The 19470-nt window shown below is 37.1% G+C and overlaps 1 protein-coding gene across 1 annotated transcript in view; it reads left to right on the top strand.

Annotated features, from left to right (window-relative positions):
• The first annotated feature begins 193 nt into the window (after nucleotides 1-193).
• The window catches only part of LOC139893229 (uncharacterized), a 46998-nt gene continuing 27721 nt past the window's right edge, over nucleotides 194-19470 (top strand). The window contains exon 1 of the mRNA XM_071876383.1: nucleotides 194-311. The gene's annotated coding sequence lies outside the window, so the exon portion shown is untranslated. The remainder of the gene's footprint in view (nucleotides 312-19470) is intronic.

Raw genomic sequence — 19470 nt, 5'->3', positions numbered from 1 at the left:
AGTAAAAATTAAATCAGGTATAATACAGTAAATTTGAGGAACTTATTTTCAATACGGAGTACAATTTTTGTGACAATTAATTAATTTTTTTTGTTTTAAAACAACATTAATTAATTAATTTAAAAAATGGAATAGTTACTTACTAAGAGATTGGGACTAAATTGGGACTCACTGAAATATACCGAGTGAAAAAATCAGAACCTTTTACTCGTATTTTGTACGCTAAACAGGTAGCCTTAATTCACCAATTCCTCCAACCCCTAAAGTGATGAATTGCAGTCGTTTCGTTGTGTACTACTGAGTTGTAAACAGTAAGCTCCTTCTTTATCTTCTGTTTCTCCGGATTAAAATATCAAACTTTGATATAGTTAGGTTTTACAGCATTTTTTATTTAATACAAATATGAAATTATCATATTATCGATATCATCTACCAATAAAGTTACAATTTAGATAACAATTTTCGGTAAAAATAATGAAACTATCATATTATCGATATCATCTACCAATAAAGTTACAATTTATTTAGATAACAATTTTCGGTAAAAATAATGAAACTATCATATTATCGATATCTGTTATGACCATCACGTGCCTTGCACGTGATACATTTTAAGTCTGCACACACGTGCAAAACACGTGACATCCTTTAGCTCAAGATTGAAGACGAAGCAAATGGAAGTGTTAGTTGTTTGTTCACTGTAACTGAATTCTGTTAGCTGTTAGTGTAATTCGTTGTATATAGGAGGCGATAACAGATTGTAGAGGTTATGTTCTCAATTGTAATTTTCCCCAATTTGTTCTCTGTTCATAATCAATAAACGTTCCCAATTTCAATCTCGATACTCATTCTTATGTAAAAGTTTCCAGATTGTTATTGAGTGATTCTTCGATTCATTAGTTGAATTCAAGAATTACATATCAAATTGGTATCAGAGCGATTTCCTGGCTTCGATATCAAGATTTTCATCTAGTCAACAATGGCGGTCTCAACTAGGGCACATTCAAGTGACGACAGCAACTCGCTTGAATCTTTAAGGTCTACGGTGGCTACTTTGAGTCAGACGGTGGCAGCAATGGCTACCAAATTAGATGACGTGATCCTGCAGCAAAGATACTTATCTACTAACAGAAATGGCGAAGGAACTCATCACAGAAACACACAATTTGCAAGATTTACTAAATTGGAGTTTCCAAAGTTTGAAGGAGGAGGGAACACCCAAGTTTATAACCACTAATTAAGTTTGTTCACCCACCGATGTGGGATCCCAAACCTTAACTAATGTGGATCGTAACAATACCCCACCCTTAAAGGGCCAACGTCCTCGTTGGACACCTCGAAAGATGAGGCTAGCTCTGATACCAATTGATATGATCTTACTGGGACGAACCGGATAAGATCCAAAGCCAACCCTGGGTCTCCTAAGTAAGAAGGGAAGAAAGGAATCCGGAGGAGAGCCCGACCAAGTTATAAACCCAAGTGTAGAACTCACTCCCAAAAGCTAGCTTGAAGGAGGAGGGAACACCCAAGTTTATAACCACTAATTAAGTTTGTTCACCCACCGATGTGGGATCCCAAACCTTAACTAATGTGGATAGAATTGAAGAGGATGAAAAAGTACGCTTAGCATCAATCCATATGTACAAGAAAGCCTTAGTATGGCATCAACAATTTGTCAAAACTCATGGAGAAGATGTTGAGTGGACAGTGTATGCTGAGGCTGTGCAAAGAAGGTTTGGATCCACCATTGAAGATCCATTAGCAGAACTCAAGAACTTGAGGCAGACAGGTTCCCTGAAGGATTATAATGATGAATTCGAGCAATTAGTGAACAAGACAGAAGTGACTGATAAACAATCTATTAGTTTCTACTTGGCTGGGTTACAAAAAGATATAGAGTTACCTGTGAGAATGTTCAAGCCATTAACTTTAGAAGATGCAATGGGATTAGCCAGGATGCAGGAAGAAACTATTGCTGCAACAAAGAGAAGGTATAACACTCCAATACTTCCTACTCCTAAAACAAACTCTGCAACTAGTAATTCAAGGTATAATTCTCAGTGGAATGGGGGTTTCAAAGGGGGTAACAACCACTTGGCTATAGCAAGTACACCATATGCTCCTGCACAAAGAAACAACCCAGCTTTACTTGGTACTAGAAAACAACTGACTCAAAAAGAAATGGATGAAAAACGTGCTAAGCACTTATGCTTTTATTGTGATCAAAGATATGCACCAGGGCATAAATGTAGTGGTCAGATGTATGCTTTGGAAGTACTGGGTAGTGATGAGGTGGAAGAACAATTGTATAGTGGGTCAGAAGTGGTAGAGGAAGATGATGGTCCACAATTGCTAGATCCACCAGGAAATGAGGGTCCCCTGATATCTTTAAATGCTTTAACTGGTATGGATACCTATCAGACCATGAGGGTAGTGGGTTATGTGCAGAAGCAAGTGGTCAACATCTTAATAGATTCAGGAAGCACTCATAATTTTCTTGATGTGCACATGGCTAAAAGGTTGGGATGTCAGTTGAGGAATACAGTCCCAATGATGGTGTTTGTGCCAGGAGGTAATAAAATAATGAGTACTAATATGTGCACCAAATTTAGTTGGGTTATCTGTGGTCAAGTGTTTGTAAGTGATATGGTGCTTATTCCCTTGGGTGGAAGTGAGATGGTACTTGGCATTCAGTGGCTTAGAACACTAGGAGATATCAAGTGGAACTTTGATGAGTTGAAAATGTCATTTACATATGAAGGAAAGAAGCTGGAATTGAGGGGTAAACAAAAAATGCCAGTTCACCTGCAGGAAGGGAAAAGCATGAGTAGGTTCTTACCACAAAATAAGATACAGTGCAATTCTATGTGCTTATGTGTGTATCCCACTTCATTATGGAGCATGGAATTGGATGGGCAACAAAAAAAGGGTAGTGACAACCATCCTGAAGTTCAGAAGGTGTTGGATATTTTCACTGAAGTCTTTGATGTTCCCAAAGGTTTACCACCTCAAAGACCCTTTGATCACAGGATTCCTCTCAAAGATGGAACTCAACCCATCAACATCAGACCCTATAGACATCCACCTAGTCAAAAGGATGCTATAGAGAAAATGGTGCAAGAGTTGATGGAGTCTGGGGTGATAAGAACAAGTAATAGCCCATATGCAGCTCCTATTGTTATGGTTAAGAAAAAGGATGGCACATGGAGAATGTGCATTGACTATAGGGAGCTTAACAAACACACTGTTAAGGATAAGTTCCCTATTCCCATCATTGAAGAGCTGATTGATGAGTTAAGTGGGTCACAGTTCTTTTCTAAATTGGACCTCAGATCAGGCTATCATCAAATACGTATGTATGAAGATGATATTGCCAAGACTGCATTCAAGACTCATGAGGGGCATTATGAATTCCTTGTCATGCCTTTTGGGTTGACAAATGCCCCTTCTACATTTCAAGCCTTAATGAATTTTGTGTTTAAACCCTATTTGAGGAAGTTTACCTTGGTATTCTTTGATGACATTCTAGTATACAGTCCCAGCTTGGAGGCTCATGTCTATCATTTGAGGTTGGTATTGCAAACAATGAAGAAACATCAACTATATGCTAAACTGTCCAAGTGTGTTTTTGCTACTAAGGAGGTGGAGTATCTTGGACATGTGATCTCTGGTGCAGGGGTAGCAACTGACCCATCTAAAATAACAGCCATGGTTAAATGGCCAATACCAACCAATCTTAAGCAACTAAGGGGGTTCTTGGGCTTAACAGGCTATTATAGGAGATTCATCAAAAATTATTCTATTATTAGCTTGCCCTTAACCAAGTTATTAAGGAAAGATGCCTTCAGTTGGACAAATGAAGCAATACTAGCTTTTGAGAAGTTGAAGTTAGCTATGCAACAAGCTCCAGTATTAAAGCTACCAGATTTTGATCAACCATTCATACTAGAAACTGATGCTTCAGGGGTGGGAATTGGAGCAGTTCTACAACAAAATGGGCACCCTGTGGCATACTTGAGTAAAACTTTGTCTCTTAGGCATCAAGGTATGTCCACATATGAGAAGGAGTTTATGGCAGTGGTTATGGCACTTGAAAAATGGAGGGGTTACCTATTAGATAGGCATTTTGTGATAAAAACTGACCATATAAGCTTGAAGTATCTGTTGGACCAGAGAATTAGCACTCCTACACAAATGAAATGGTTGCCCAAATTAATGGGATTTGATTATGAAATTGTTTATAAAAAGGGGTGTGACAATGTTGCAGCAGATGCTTTATCCAGGGTGCAGGGAATAGGTTAGCTATTTCAGGTGCAGGTTACAACCATTAGTCATGATTTGCAGGAAAGAGTGATTGCTAGTGTGGCTGCAGATATTGACCTCCACCAGATAATTGCTAGAATGAGAGAGGACCCTGACCAGGTTAAGCATTACAAGTGGCACAATGGCATTTTATACAGGAAAAATAAGGTGGTGATAGGTGCAGACCAAGACTTAAGGTTGACCTTACTTAAGCACTTCCACAATGACTCAATGGGGGGTCATTCAGGAAGCCAAGCTACAGTGAAAAGATTGGCTACTTGTTTCTATTGGAAACATATGAGGAGGGATGTTAAGGAATATGTGAGGGCTTGTGATGTATGCCAGAGATGTAAACCTGACCTTACTCAAAGTCCAGGCTTACTGCAACCACTACCTATACCTACCAGAATATGGTCAGAAATTTCTATGGATTTTATTGAAGGGTTGCCAAGGTCTGGGGGAAAAGATGTCATCTTTGTAGTGGTGGATCGATTAAGCAAGTATGCACACTTCATTCCATTATCTCATCCCTTCACAGCTGCACAAGTAGCAAATGCTTTTGTAGACAATGTTTACAAGTTGCACGGGCTACCTTCTATTATTGTGAGTGATATGGATAAAGTGTTCACAAGTTTGTTTTGGAAGGAATTCTTCAAGGCACTTAATGTCAGTTTACATCTGTCAACAGCCTATCACCCTCAAACAGATGGGCAGACTGAAGTAGTGAACAGAAGTATTGAGTGTTACTTAAGGTGTATGTGTAGTGATGCTCCAAAGAAATGGATTCAGTGGTTGTCATTAGCTGAATTTTGGTATAATACCAATTTTCATACTGCTATACAAACTACTCCATTTGAAGTGGTATATGGTCAGTCACCACTTACCTCATCTACTTACCTACCAGGACAGAGTAGAGTGGAAGCAGTTGACAGGAGTTTGGAGGCTAGGGAAGCTGCCATTACACTGCTCAAATATCATATCAAACGTGCCCAAGATAGAATGAAACACTATGCAGATCAATCGAGAACTGAAAGGGCTTTTGTGGTGGGAGATTGGGTATATCTCAAGTTACAACCTCATAGACAGATTACACTGAGAGGACATGTGCATCACAAATTCTCACCTAAGTTCTATGGTCCATTTCAAGTGATCCAGAAGGTGGGTGAAGTTGCATACAAACTGCAGTTGCCACATGACTCACTTGTTCATCCAGTGTTTCATGTTTCCCAATTGAAATTGTGCAAAGGAATTACTCCAAGTCAAATGGGGACAATGCCACATATGGATAATACAGGGTTGATTGCAATTGAACCTTACAAGGTGCTAGCTCGAAGGATGGTGAAACGAGATAATCGGGCAGACATCTTATTGTTGATTCAGTGGCAAAATGCTTCCGTTGATGATGCTACATGGGAACGAGCAGAAGAGCTCATTGCCCGTTACCCTAATTTCAATTTTGAAATTCATTCTTGAGGGCAAGAATGTGTTTAAGAGGGGAAGATTGTTATGACCATCACGTGCCTTGCACGTGATACATTTTAAGTCTGCACACACGTGCAAAACACGTGACATCCTTTAGCTCAAGATTGAAGACGAAGCAAATGGAAGTGTTAGTTGTTTGTTCACTGTAACTGAATTCTGTTAGCTGTTAGTGTAATTCTTTGTATATAGGAGGCGATAACAGATTGTAGAGGTTATGTTCTCAATTGTAATTTTCCCCAATTTGTTCTCTGTTCATAATCAATAAACGTTCCCAATTTCAATCTCGATACTCATTCTTATGTAAAAGTTTCCAGATTGTTATTGAGTGATTCTTCGATTCATTAGTTGAATTCAAGAATTACATATCAATATCATCTACCAATAAAGTTACAATTTAGATAACAATTTCCGGTAAAAATAATGAAATTATCATATTATCGATATCATCTACCAATAAAGTTACAATTTAGATAACAATTTCCAGTAAAAATGAGTCTATGCTCTTTAGTTCTGTTTGTCATGAACCTTATATTCTTCACGTCGACATTCACTTTTATTAAGAATAGTAATATGAAATTGACTAACTTTTGATCTTTTGTTGTGTGATTAGTGTTTCATTTTGTATAAAATGATTTTTATTTATACATTTATATTTAGTATATAAGCAGTTGAAAATATGCTAATAGAATTGAGTATTGGATTTTTAGAGCTAACAATGTCTGTTCCCTATAATTTCAAATTAAAACTTCTTAAAGGATCAGTACTTTTCTCTACATATGTAATAGGAAGTTTATTTGAGACCCTTGGATCAATAATTGGATGGCCTATATTGACTAGTGACTTGTAATTTGTGATTACTTATTAAGGAATGTGTGATTATATATAAGAGAAATTTACACAAATAAGCGCACATGCTTAGAGCCTTGTATAACATCAATTTTTTTTTAACTAAGGGTCCATTTGGGTTAGTTTAATGAGTCTCAAGTTTGTAAGGGTATAAAATGAACTCACCATATGTATAAATATACATTAAAAACTTATTAGGGATGCAAGTCCCACTTAGGAAAGTTGTACGCAAGGTGTGTATGAGTGCTCTAAAAAAACTGCGAGTGAGAAGTTTATAGCAACACTTTGTTTTTCTCTTTTTCTTATATATCTTTATCATGCAACAATATTTGATTTGATGAAGTATATTATTTGAATTTTATCAGTTCACTTATGTACATAAATATAACTTCAGGCACCTTGGATCGAAGCGTACACTGTTGAGGTGTAGGCTTCAGTATTTAAGCCCAATAAAAACATGCCAGGAGTTTACTTGGTGACCAAGTCAGGGTCTGGCCAACCCTAATTTGTTGAGCTGTTTTTTATTGGTGGTACTAGTCTATATATAGTCTCTCATTGTACATGTTTTGTAACACCTCCAAAATTAATAATAATACTCTCTAGTTCCAAAGTGGATGTAGGTTTCACCTAGAAACCGAACCACTATAATTCTCGTGTTCTTTTATTCTGTGTTTATATTTTCGGTTATTGCTTGTTTGTGATTGCTAGTCGATTAGGGTTCTACTCTGATAGAAGGCAGATTATAGCTTAACAACTGGTATCTAGAGCCCAGGTTCTAACCCTAGCCGTCAGTCATAGCTGTTGCTGTTACAGATCCAGTCGCTGCTGCTGTTGTTGCTGTTTTTACAGATCAGATTGCAGGTGGTAAACCCTAGCCGCCACCAGACTCGGCTGATCAACCCTAGCCGCCACCAGACTCTGCTGATCAACACTAGCCGCCACCAGACTCTGCAGATCAACCCTAGCCGCCACCAAACTCTGCTGTTACAGATCTATTGCAATTGTTACAGATCAGATTGCTGTTGTCCTCAGATCCAATAAATTTTTTTTTAATGGCAGAAGAATGAAGGATCAAAATCGACAAGTTTGATGGGCAAGATTTTGGGTGGTGGAAGATGCATGTTAAAGATTTGTTATGTCAGAAGGATCTGATCGATGCCTTGAATGAGAATAAACCAGAAGGAATGAAAGACGACAAGTGGAAAACACTTGACAGGAAAGCCCTAGCAGTTGTCAGACTCACGTTGACAAAAAGTATTGCCTTCAACATTGTGAACGAAACCACGACACATGGTTTGATGAAGACCTTAGTAAATATGTATGAGAAGCCGTCTGCTTCTAACAAGGTGTTTTTGATCAGACAGTTGGTAAACACCAGATTGAAAGAAGGTGCTTCAGTAACAAATCATGTTAATAACTTCAACAATATTATCTCTCAGTTACTGTCAGTTGATATCAAGTTCGATGACGAAGTCAAAGCTCTTCTATTATTATCTTCGTTACCTGAAAGCTGGTCAGGTTCAGTCACAGCTATCAGTGGATCCACATAGTCCTCAAAGCTCAAGTTTGAGAGCATTCGTGATTTTATTCTTGGGGAAGATATAAGAAGAAAGAGCTCAGGAGAACCATCAGGAAACTTGCTGAGCACAGAAGATAGGGGTAGGAGAAAATGCAGAAGTAACACCACCAGGGGCAACACCACCAGGGGCAGGTCAAAGTCAAGAAGGAGGAGTGTGTCGAGAATGAGGAATGATATTAAATGTTGGAATTGTCAGGAGACTGGGCACTTCAGAAACCAGTGCACTAAGCCAGTAACATCATCAAAGCCAAAGGAAGTTAATGTTGCAGTTGCAACAGATGATTATGATAACGTCCTTGTTTGCTGCATTGAGAATACAATTGATGCGTGGGTTATGGATTCAGGAGCATCGTTTCATGCTACTCCAAGTCCACATTTGATGAAGAATCTACGGACAGGTAATCTTGGTAAAGTTCGTTTGGCTAATGATCATTGTCTTGACATTACAGGGATTGGAGACTTAGAGCTGAAGACCTCTTTGGGCACTAATTAGACCTTGAAAAATGTCCGAGTTATTCCTGGCCTAAAGAAGAAACTAATCTCTGTTGGACAGCTTGATGATCAAAGATATAGTGTGCTATTTGGTGAAGGTCAGTGGAAAGTAATAAAGGGGAACTTAGTAATAGCCAGGGGTAAGAAGAGATTCACTCTTTATATGGTAGAAGTTCCAGCTAATGAAGTAAATGCAGTTTCCAATGATCGTAGCTTAACCAGTCAGTGGCACCAACGTTTAGGTCACATGAGTGACAAAGGGATGAAAATGCTAGTGTCAAATAGTAAAATTCCTGGTTTGAAGAGAGTTGAATCGGACTTTTGCGAGTCATGTGTTCTAGGAAAGAAGAAGAATGTCACCTTTGCAAAAGCAGACAGAACATTAAAGGCTCAGAAGTTGGAGCTAGTACACACGGATGTGTTCGGGCCTACTCCTGTTTCTTCATTGGGAGGAGCACGCTATTATGTTACTTTCATTGACGATTCAACACGCAAGGTATGGGTTTACTTTCTTAAAAATAAATCTGATGTATTTGAAGCTTTTAAGAAATGGAAATCTGCTGTTGAATTATCTTGTGATTTGAAGGTAAAATGCTTGAAGTCGGATAACGGAGGAGAATACATCAGCACCGAATTCGTTAACTATTGTGCTGATCATGGCATTCGGATGATCAAGACGGTTCCAGGTACTCCACAACAAAACGGAGTTGCAGAAAGGATGAATCGTACTTTAAATGAGAGAGCACGTAGCATGAGACTTAATTGTAGGCTAGTAAAGACTCTATGGGCTGATGCAGTAAACACTGCCGCTTATTTGATCAACCGTTCTCCATCAGCTCCGCTTGATTTCAAAATACCTGAAGAAGAATGGAGAGGTAAAGCAATCAGTTATGAGCATCTAAAAATCGTTGGGTGCAATGCATATGATATTAATAAAGATGGTGACAAACTCGATGCAAAAGCAAAGAACTACGTGTTCATTGGTTATGGGGGATATGACATGGGTTACAGGTTATGGGATAACAAGGGAAAACATGTTATCAGAAGTAAACATGCCACCTTCAATGAAGCAGAATTGTACAAGGATTTCAACTCAACACCAAAAGAAAAAGAATCAGTTGAATTTGAGGTTGACACGGAGACAACTAGAGAAGACGAAAGGGAAACTCCAGAGTATGAAACTGAAGTTCCAGTGGGAGTTCCTAACAGTGAAAGCTCGGAGTCTGATCACGAGCAGACTTCAGATAGTGGGAGCTCAGATTCTGATGATGAGCAGACCCCACAGCCCCCACCACAATCTGACCAGTCCAATTGGGTCAGGAGATCTACACGAGTTACAAGACAGCCAGAGAGGTTTAGTCCAACAGTTAACTATCTTCTTTTGACAAAAATGGGGAACCAGAAAGTTATTCTGAGGCAATGAAGGTGAAAGATTCGTTCCAGTGGGAGCAGGCTATGAAAAGCGAGATGGAATCTTTATTGAAAAATCAAACTTGGAAGTTGACCAAGTTACCACCAGGAAAAAGGGTCTTACAGAATAAATCGATTTTCAGAGTCAAAGATGAAGCGGATGGTTCTAAACGATACAAAGCAAGATTAGTTGTCAAAGGATTTCAACAAAAGAAAGGAGTCGACTATGCTGAAATCTTTTCTCCAGTAGTGAAGATGATGACTATCAGATTGGTTCTAAGTATGGTGGCAACCGAGAAGTTACACTTAGAACAGTTGGATGTTAAAACAGTCTTCCTGCATGGCAACATTGAAGAAGACATTTATATGTCTCAACCAGAGGGGTTTTGTGTCAAAGGAAAGGAGAATCTTGTGTGTAATCTAAAGAGAAGCTTGTATGGTTTGAAACAAGCTCCCAGACAGTGGTACTTGAAATTTGATAATTTCATGGAGAAGACAGGATTCGTGAGAAGTTCTACAGATCATTGCTGTTATTTGAAGAAGTTCAAGAGCTCCTATATTATATTGCTTCTTTATGTCGATGATATGTTAATTGCAGGTTCTTATATGGTTGAAATACGCAATTTGAAGAAGCAATTATCTAGAGAATTTGAAATGAAGGATCTCGGGCCAGCTAAGCAGATTCTCGGTATGAGTATATGCAGGAATAAAGATGGGTCAGTTTCTTTATCTCAAGAAAAGTATATTCGCAAGGTTCTTGAAAAGTTCAGAATGAATGGTGAGTCTACAAAGCCAAGAAACACACCGTTAGGAAGTCATCTAAAGCTTTCTAAACATCAGTCTCCTAAAACTGAAGTAGAAAAAGCAGAAATGGCTAAGGTTCCTTATGCATCCGCCGTGGGTAGTCTAATGTACGCTATGGTGTGTACAAGACCTGATATAGCACATGCAGTTGAGATGGTAGCTCCGGGGAAAGAACATTGGGAAGCAGTTAAGTGGATACCGCGGTATTTAAAGGGTACTCTCAAAGCTGGGTTATGTTTCAAGGGCAGGGATACTACTCTCAGGGGTTATTCTGATGCAGATTTGGGTAGATGCAATAATACCTTCAAGAGCACCACCGGGTATGTATTCACTATAGGAGGGACAGCAAGGAGTTGGATGTCTAGGCTTCAAAAGAGCGTGACTCTATCTACTACTGAAGCAGAATGCATGGCCTTGACTGAAGCCAGTAAAGAACTAGTATGGTTGAAGACATTCATGAAAGAACTGGGCAGCAAACAGACAGAATTTGTCTTATATTGTGATAATGAGAACGCAATCAAGTTAGCAAAGAATCCAGTCTATCATGCTAAGACGAAGCACATTGGCATGAAGTATCACTTTATCAGAGAACGGATAAGCAATGGAACATTTAATCTGAAGAGCATTCCAGGTTCCAAGAATCCAGCAGATATGTTCACCAAACCAGTAATGCTGGATAAGTTGAAGTTGTGCATAGCTTCAACTGGCCTTCAGGAACATTGAAGAGAAGGCAGAAACTAGAGAGAGAAGAGATGAGCTGAGTCTTGCATTGCAGAAGTACAAGAGTGCAGATCGATGTTATTCGAAGCCTCCAAGTGAGAGATTGTTGAGGTGTAGGCTTCGGTATTTAAGCCCAATAAAAACAGGCCAGGAGTTTACTTGGTGACCAAGTCAGGGTCTGGCCAACCCTAATTTGTTGAGCCGTTTTTTATTGGTGGTACTTGTAGTGACCCGAACTTTTCCATGTTTATATATATTAAATGAAATTGTTATTTACATGATTAAATGTTTCCAACATGTTAAGCAATCAAACTTATTAAGACTTGATCAAATGAAATAAGTTTCATATAGACAATTGATCACCCAAGTTGACCGGCGATTCACGAACGTTACAAAATTGTAAAAACTACATGTTGTGGTATATATATAGACATATATATATGGTTGACATAAGAGTATGATGAGTAAGTATCTCACTAAGTATATTAACAATGTGTGATATACATAAGAAATGAGATTACTAAGTTAAGAAACTCGAAATGATATATATAACGATTATCGTTATGATAATGTCTACTAAATACATATGTATCATATTAAGATATTGATACACTATATTTAACATGATAAAATGATATTTAAATATATCATTAAGTGTGTTAACAATGAACTACATATGTAAAAAAACAAGACTACTAACTTAATGATTTCGAAACGAGACATTTAAATGTATATATATATATCATATTAAGATATATTAATATATCATAATATCATGATAATATAATAATTTAACATCTCATTAGATATAATAAACATTGGGTTAACAACATTTAACAAGATCGTTAACCTAAAGGTTTCAAAACAACATTTACATGTAACGACTAACGATGACTTAACGACCCAGTTAAAATGTATATACATGTAGTGTTTTAATATGTATTCATACACTTTTGAAAGACTTCAAGACACTTATCAAAATACTTCTACTTAACAAAAATGCTTACAATTACATCCTCGTTCAGTTTCATCAACAATTCTACTCGTATGCACCCGTATTCGTACTCGTACAATACACAGCTTTTAGATGTATGTACTATTGGTATATACACTCCAATGATCAGCTCTTAGCAGCCCATGTGAGTCACCTAACACATGCGGGAACCATCATTTGGCAACTAGCATGAAATATCTCATAAAATTACAAAAATATGAGTAATCATTCATGACTTATTTACATGAAAACAAAATTACATATCCTTTATATCTAATCCATATACGAACGACCAAAAACACCTACAAACACTTTCATTCTTAAATTTTCTTCATCTAATTGATCTCTCTCAAGTTCCTTCTTCAAGTTCTAAGTGTTCTTCATAAATTCCATAAGTATAGTTTCATAAAAATCAAGAATACTTTCAAGTTTGCAAGTCTACTTTCAAGCTTTCTAATACATTCCAAGTAATCATCTAAGATCAAGGAACCTTTGTTATTTATAGTAGGTTATCTTTCTAATTCAAGGTAATATTCATATTCAAACTTTGATTCAATTTCTACAACTATAACAATCTTATTTCGAGTGAAAATCTTACTTGAACTTGTTTTCGTGTCATGATTCTGCTTCAAGAACTTTCAAGCCATCCAAGGATCCTTTGAAGCTAGATCCATTTTTCTCATTTGTGGTAGCTTTATCCAGAAAACTTGAGGTAGTAATGATGTTCGTAACATCATTCGATTCATACATATAAAGCTATCTTATTCGAAGGTTTAAACTTATAATCACTAGAACATAGTTTAGTTAATTCTAAACTTGTTTGCAAACAAAAGTTAATCCTTCTAACTTGACTTTTAAAATCAACTAAACACATGTTCTATATCTATATGATATGCTAACTTAATGATTTAAAACCTGGAAACACGATGAACACCATAAAATCGGATATACGCCGTCGTAGTGAAACCGGGGGCTGTTTTGGTTTGGATAATTAAAAACTATGATAAACTTTGATTTAAAAGTTGTTCTTCTGGGAAAATGATTTTTCATATGAACATGAAACCATATCCAAAAATCAAGGTTAAACTCAAAGTGGAAGTATGTTTTCTAAAATGGTCATCTAGACGTCGTTCTTTCGACTGAAATGACTACCTTTACAAAAACGACTTGTAACCTGTAATTCCGACTTTAAACTTATACTTTTTCTGTATAGATTCATAAACTTAAGTTCAATATGAAACCATAGCAATTGGATTCACTCAAAACGGATTTAAAATGAAGAAGTTATGGGTAAAACAAGATTGGATATTTTTTGATTATTTTAGCTACGGGAAATGTTTAACAAATCTATACAAATCATATCCTAGCTAACTTATATTGTATTATACATGTATTCTAATATATTATGTAATCTTGGGATACCATAGACACGTATGCAAATGTTTTGACATATCATATCGATCCATGTATATATATTATTTGGAACAACCATAGACACTCTATATGCAGTAATGTTGGAGTTAGCTATACATGGTTGAGGTTGATTCCAAAAATATATATACTTTGAGTTGTGATCTAGCCTGAGACGTGTATACACTGGGTCGTGGATTGATTCAAGATAATATATATCGATTTATTTCTGTACATCTAACTGTGGACCACTTGTTGTAGGTTACTAACGAGGACAGCTGACTTAATACACTCAAATCTTTAAAACATAATAAAAATGAGGTAATTATATTTTGATCATACTTTGATATATATGTACATATTTGTATAGGTTCGTGAATCGATCCGTGACCAAGTCTTATTTCCGAGGAAGGAAATATCTGTGAAAGTGAGTTATAGTCCCACTTTTAAAATCTAATATTTTTGGGATGAGAATACATGCAGGTTTTATAAATGATTTACAAAATAGACACAAGTACGTGAAACTACATTCTATGGTTGAATTATCGAAATCGAATATGCCCCTTTTTATTAAGTCTGGTAATCTAAGAATTAGGGAACAGACACCCTAATTGACGCGAATCCTAAAGATAGATCTATTGGGCCTAACAAACCTCATCCAAAGTACCGGATGCTTTAGTACTTCGAAATTTATATCATATCCGAAAGGTGTCCCGGAATGATGGGGATATTCTTATATATGCATCTTGTTAATGTCGGTTACCAGGTGTTCACCATATGAATGATTTTTATCTCTATCTATGGGATGTGTATTGAAATATGAAATCTTGTGGTCTATTGTTACGATTTGATATATATAGGTTAAACCTATAACTCACCAACATTTTTGTTGACGTTTAAAGCATGTTTATTCTCAGGTGAATACTAAGAGCTTCCGCTGTTGCATACTAAAATAAGGACAAGATTTGGAGTCCATGTTTGTATGATATTGTGTAAAAACTGCATTCAAGAAACATATGTCGATGTAATATATTTCTATTGTAAACCATTATGTAATGGTCGTGTGTAAACAGTATATTTTAGATTATCATTATTTGATAATCTACGTAATGTTTTTAAAACCTTTATTGATAAAATAAAGGTTATGGTTGTTTTAAAAATGAATGCAGTCTTTGAAAAACGTCTCATATAGAGGTCAAAACCTCGCAACGAAATCAATTAATATGGAACGTTTATAATCAATATGAACGGGACATTTCAGTTGGTATCCGAGCGTTGGTCTTAGAGAACCAGAAAATTTGCATTAGTGTGTCTTATCGAGTTTGTTAGGATGCATTAGCGAGTCTGGACTTCGACCGTGTTTTCTTGAAAAATGATTGCTTAACATTTTTGTTGGAAACTATATATTATTAACATGTAAATATTATGTGATATATTAATCTCTTAACATGTTTGATATTGTGTGATAGATGTCTACCTCTAGTACAAATCTCATTTACTCACCTAATAATAACGAAGAGTCGAATATATATTGGCAAGATTCACATGTTCTCGAAGAACTGGAAGAAGAAACGGAACCGAAAGAAGAGGAACCAGAAGAAGAGGAACTGGAAGAAGAAGAGGTTCCGGAGGGGGGAATAGTAGGAACCACATAAAACCGGTCAAATAAAAGAAAATCCTCAACCAATGGACCAAAGTTAATAATAGTCAATGGTGTTTTGGCTAAGGAAGCAAAATATTGGGAAAATTACCAATTTTCCGATGAATCGGATCCTGATGAGGATTCCGATGATGTTATAGAAATTACTCCGACCCAATTTAATGAGGCAAAAGAAAATAATAAGGGAAAAGGCATCAAAATAGAGAAATCTGATTCCGACCCCGATGAACTTTATATGTACCGTCAACACCCGTATTTTCAATATCGTGACAATAACCCGGGAACCTCTAAACCACCGGGTTTTTCTAAACCAATGTGGAAAACGACGACTCGTATTAGAGGAACATCATATATCCCTAAAAGATTAGGAAAAAGAACCAAGTCCGAAGAAGAAGAAACCAGTGATTCAGATTAGAGGAGTGTGAGCATGTTGTGTAATAAATGTATTGTAGTGTGCTTGTACTTTTATGTTCTATGTAAAAATTGCTTGTATTGTTTGTTATTACGAATCTAATCCTTGTCTATTTTACAGTATAAAAACAAAATGGACGTTAAGGGTAGACAACCGAATATTTTAGAAGACCTACCAGAGGATATAATTGAGGAAATCTTGTCTAGAGTCGGTCAGAATTCATCAGCACATTTAGTTATGGCGAAATTAACTTGTCAAACATTTGAAAGACTTTCCAGAAATGCCTTAGTTTATAAAAGGCTTTCCTTTGATAGGTGGGGTATATCACATTGGGGAGACTTTAAGTTACGCCGTGTTTTCTTTAAAGCGTTAAATGCGGGGAACCCAAATGCAATTTTACGCTACGGGTTAAGAACCTATTTTGACTCAACATATCCCAACATAGGATTTTGTGAATTAGAAAGAGCTTCTAACATGCAACATAAAGAAGCATGTTATGCTTACGGGTTAGTGATGTTCGCTTCTTACCAAAGTGAGAAAAAGAACATCGGATTGCAGCTTTTAAATAAAACTTTCTCACAAGTGACGGATTCAGTAGTTGGGGTGAAAAACAAGGTTTTTAGATTGTTATGGGGCTGTTGGATATTACGAAACCCTCGTCCTTTTGACGACATTACAACATGCTGCCTAGCCAATGGTCATAACGGTTATTTTCCACAATACCAAGGATGGGAAGTCGTCTTAGTAAAATCAGAATGCATGACTTGTTTATGGACTTATGAATTACGTGTCTTTATTTCCTTTGCTGAACAACTTGCGTATTAACTAGATTTATCTTCAAAACTGTCATGTATCATAGTGTACTATATTTCATGTTATATGTAATATAGCGAAGTTGTAAGTTTGAAGAATATTTGTATGTGATATATTATTATAATCAAGTTTTTCATATGGAACTGTAGTAGTTGAATTGTATATTAGCTACTAAGTATGAACTTAACGGGTAGGTAGTACCCGAATTTAAACTTATAAAATGCTAATATGAAGAAAAAGCTTTTATAAATGAGTTCATATTATGCTACGAGATACTATTGACTACTCTTAATATTCTGTATGATTAACTTGTTTCATTTGACTATTTTGAAGGAAATAGCACCGACTACTCGACACACATTGAATATGAGCGAAGAGGAATTTCGTGCCTTTCTTGCTTCAAACATAGCCGTAGTACAGGCCGCGCTACATACCAACAATAACTCTAAATCTAGCAATACAGCTAACGGCACAAGAAATCGTGTATGCTCCTACAAAGAATTCACTGCCTGCAAACCTTTGGAATTTGATGGAACCGAAGGACCAATTGGATTGAAACGGTGGACCGAGAAAGTCGAATCGGTGTTTGCCATAAGTAAGTGTACTGAAGAGGACAAAGTTAAGTACGCTACGCATACCTTCACAGGTATTGCGTTAACATGGTGGAATACCTATCTAGAGCAAGTGGGACAAGATGCTGCTTACGCGCTACCATGGTCAGCATTCAAGCACTTGATGAACGAGAAGTACCGTCCCAGAACCGAGGTCAATAAACTCAAGTCAGAAGTTAGAGGGTTACGAACACAGGGATTTGATGTTACTTCGTACGAAAGACGATTCACAGAATTATGCCTATTGTGTCCGAGAGCGTTCGAAGATGAGGAAGAGAAGATCGACGCGTTTGTGAAAGGGTTATCGGAGAGAATCCAAGAAGATATAAGTTCACACGAGCCTGCCTCCATACAAAAGGCATGTAGAATGGCTCACAAACTAGTGAACCAGATTGAGGGAAGAATTAAAGAACAGGCGGCCGAAGAGGCCAACGTGAAGTTAGTCAAAAGAAAGTGGAGGAAAACGGTGATAAGAGTCACCAAAACAACAACAACTATCCCAACAATCGTAACATCAATCGCAACTACAACAAATGGCACAACAACAACAACTACAACAATCATCCCAACAATAATAACAACCGCAACAACAACAACAACAACAACAACAACAACAATCAGAAGCAGTTATGCCAAAGGTGTGAAAAGTATCATTCGGGGTTCTGCACCAAATTTTGCAACAAGTGTAAAAGAAATGGTCATAGCGCGGCAAAGTGTGAGGTCTACGGACCAGGGGTTAACAGAACGAAAGGAACAAATGGTGTCGGAACGAGTAATGGCGGAGCAAGTAGTGTCGGAGCAAGTTATGCCAATGTAGTTTGTTATAAATGTGGAAAACCGGGCCACATTATTAGAAATTTCCCGAACCAGGAGAACACGAATGGACAAGGTCGCGGAAGAGTTTTCAATATTAATGTGGCAGAGGCACAGGAAGACCCGGAGCTTGTTACGGGTACGTTTCTTATTGACAATAAATCTGCTTATGTTTTATTTGATTCTGGTGCGGATAGAAGCTATATGAGTAGAAATTTTTGTGCTAAATTAAGTTGTCCATTGACGCCGTTGGATAGTAAATTTTTACTCGAATTAGCAAACGGTAAATTAATTTCAGCAGATAATATATGTCGGAATCGAGAAATTAAACTGGTTAGCGAAACATTTAAGATTGACTTGATACCAGTAGAGTTAGGGAGTTTTGATGTGATAATCTGTATAGACTGGTTGAAAGAAGTGAAAGCAGAGATCGTTTGTTACAAAAATGCAATTCGCATTATACGAGAAAAAGGAAAACCCTTAATGGTGTGCGGAGAAAAGGGCAACACAAAGCTACATCTTATTAGTAATTTGAAGGCACAAAAACTAATAAGAAAAGGTTGCTATGCTGTTCTAGCACACGTCGAGAAAGTACAAACTGAAGAAAAGAGCATCAATGATGTTCCCGTCGCAAAAGAATTTCCTGATGTATTTCCGAAAGAATTACCGGGACTACCTCCACATCGATCTGTTGAATTTCAAATAGATCTTGTACCAGGAGCTGCACCAATAGCTCGTGCTCCTTACAGACTCGCACCCAGCGAGATGAAAGAACTGCAAAGCCAACTGCAAGAACTATTAGAACGTGGTTTCATTCGACCAAGCACATCACCATGGGGAGCTCCTGTTTTGTTTGTTAAGAAGAAGGATGGTACATTTAGGTTGTGTATTGAATACAGAGAGTTGAACAAACTTACCATCAAAAACCGTTATCCACTGCCGAGAATTGACGACTTATTTGATCAACTACAAGGCTCGTCGGTTTATTCGAAAATCGATTTACGTTTTGGATATCATCAAATGCGAGTAAAGGAGGATGATATTCCAAAACTGCTTTTAGGACGCGTTATGGTCATTACGAGTTTATGGTTATGTCGTTTGGATTGACTAACGTACCAGCTG

This window comes from Rutidosis leptorrhynchoides, chromosome 2 (genome assembly GCF_046630445.1).
Source record: "Rutidosis leptorrhynchoides isolate AG116_Rl617_1_P2 chromosome 2, CSIRO_AGI_Rlap_v1, whole genome shotgun sequence".
Taxonomy (NCBI): domain Eukaryota; kingdom Viridiplantae; phylum Streptophyta; class Magnoliopsida; order Asterales; family Asteraceae; genus Rutidosis; species Rutidosis leptorrhynchoides.
The sequence above is the reverse complement of the archived record's forward strand: the minus strand, read 5'-3'. Positions and strand labels throughout refer to the sequence as shown.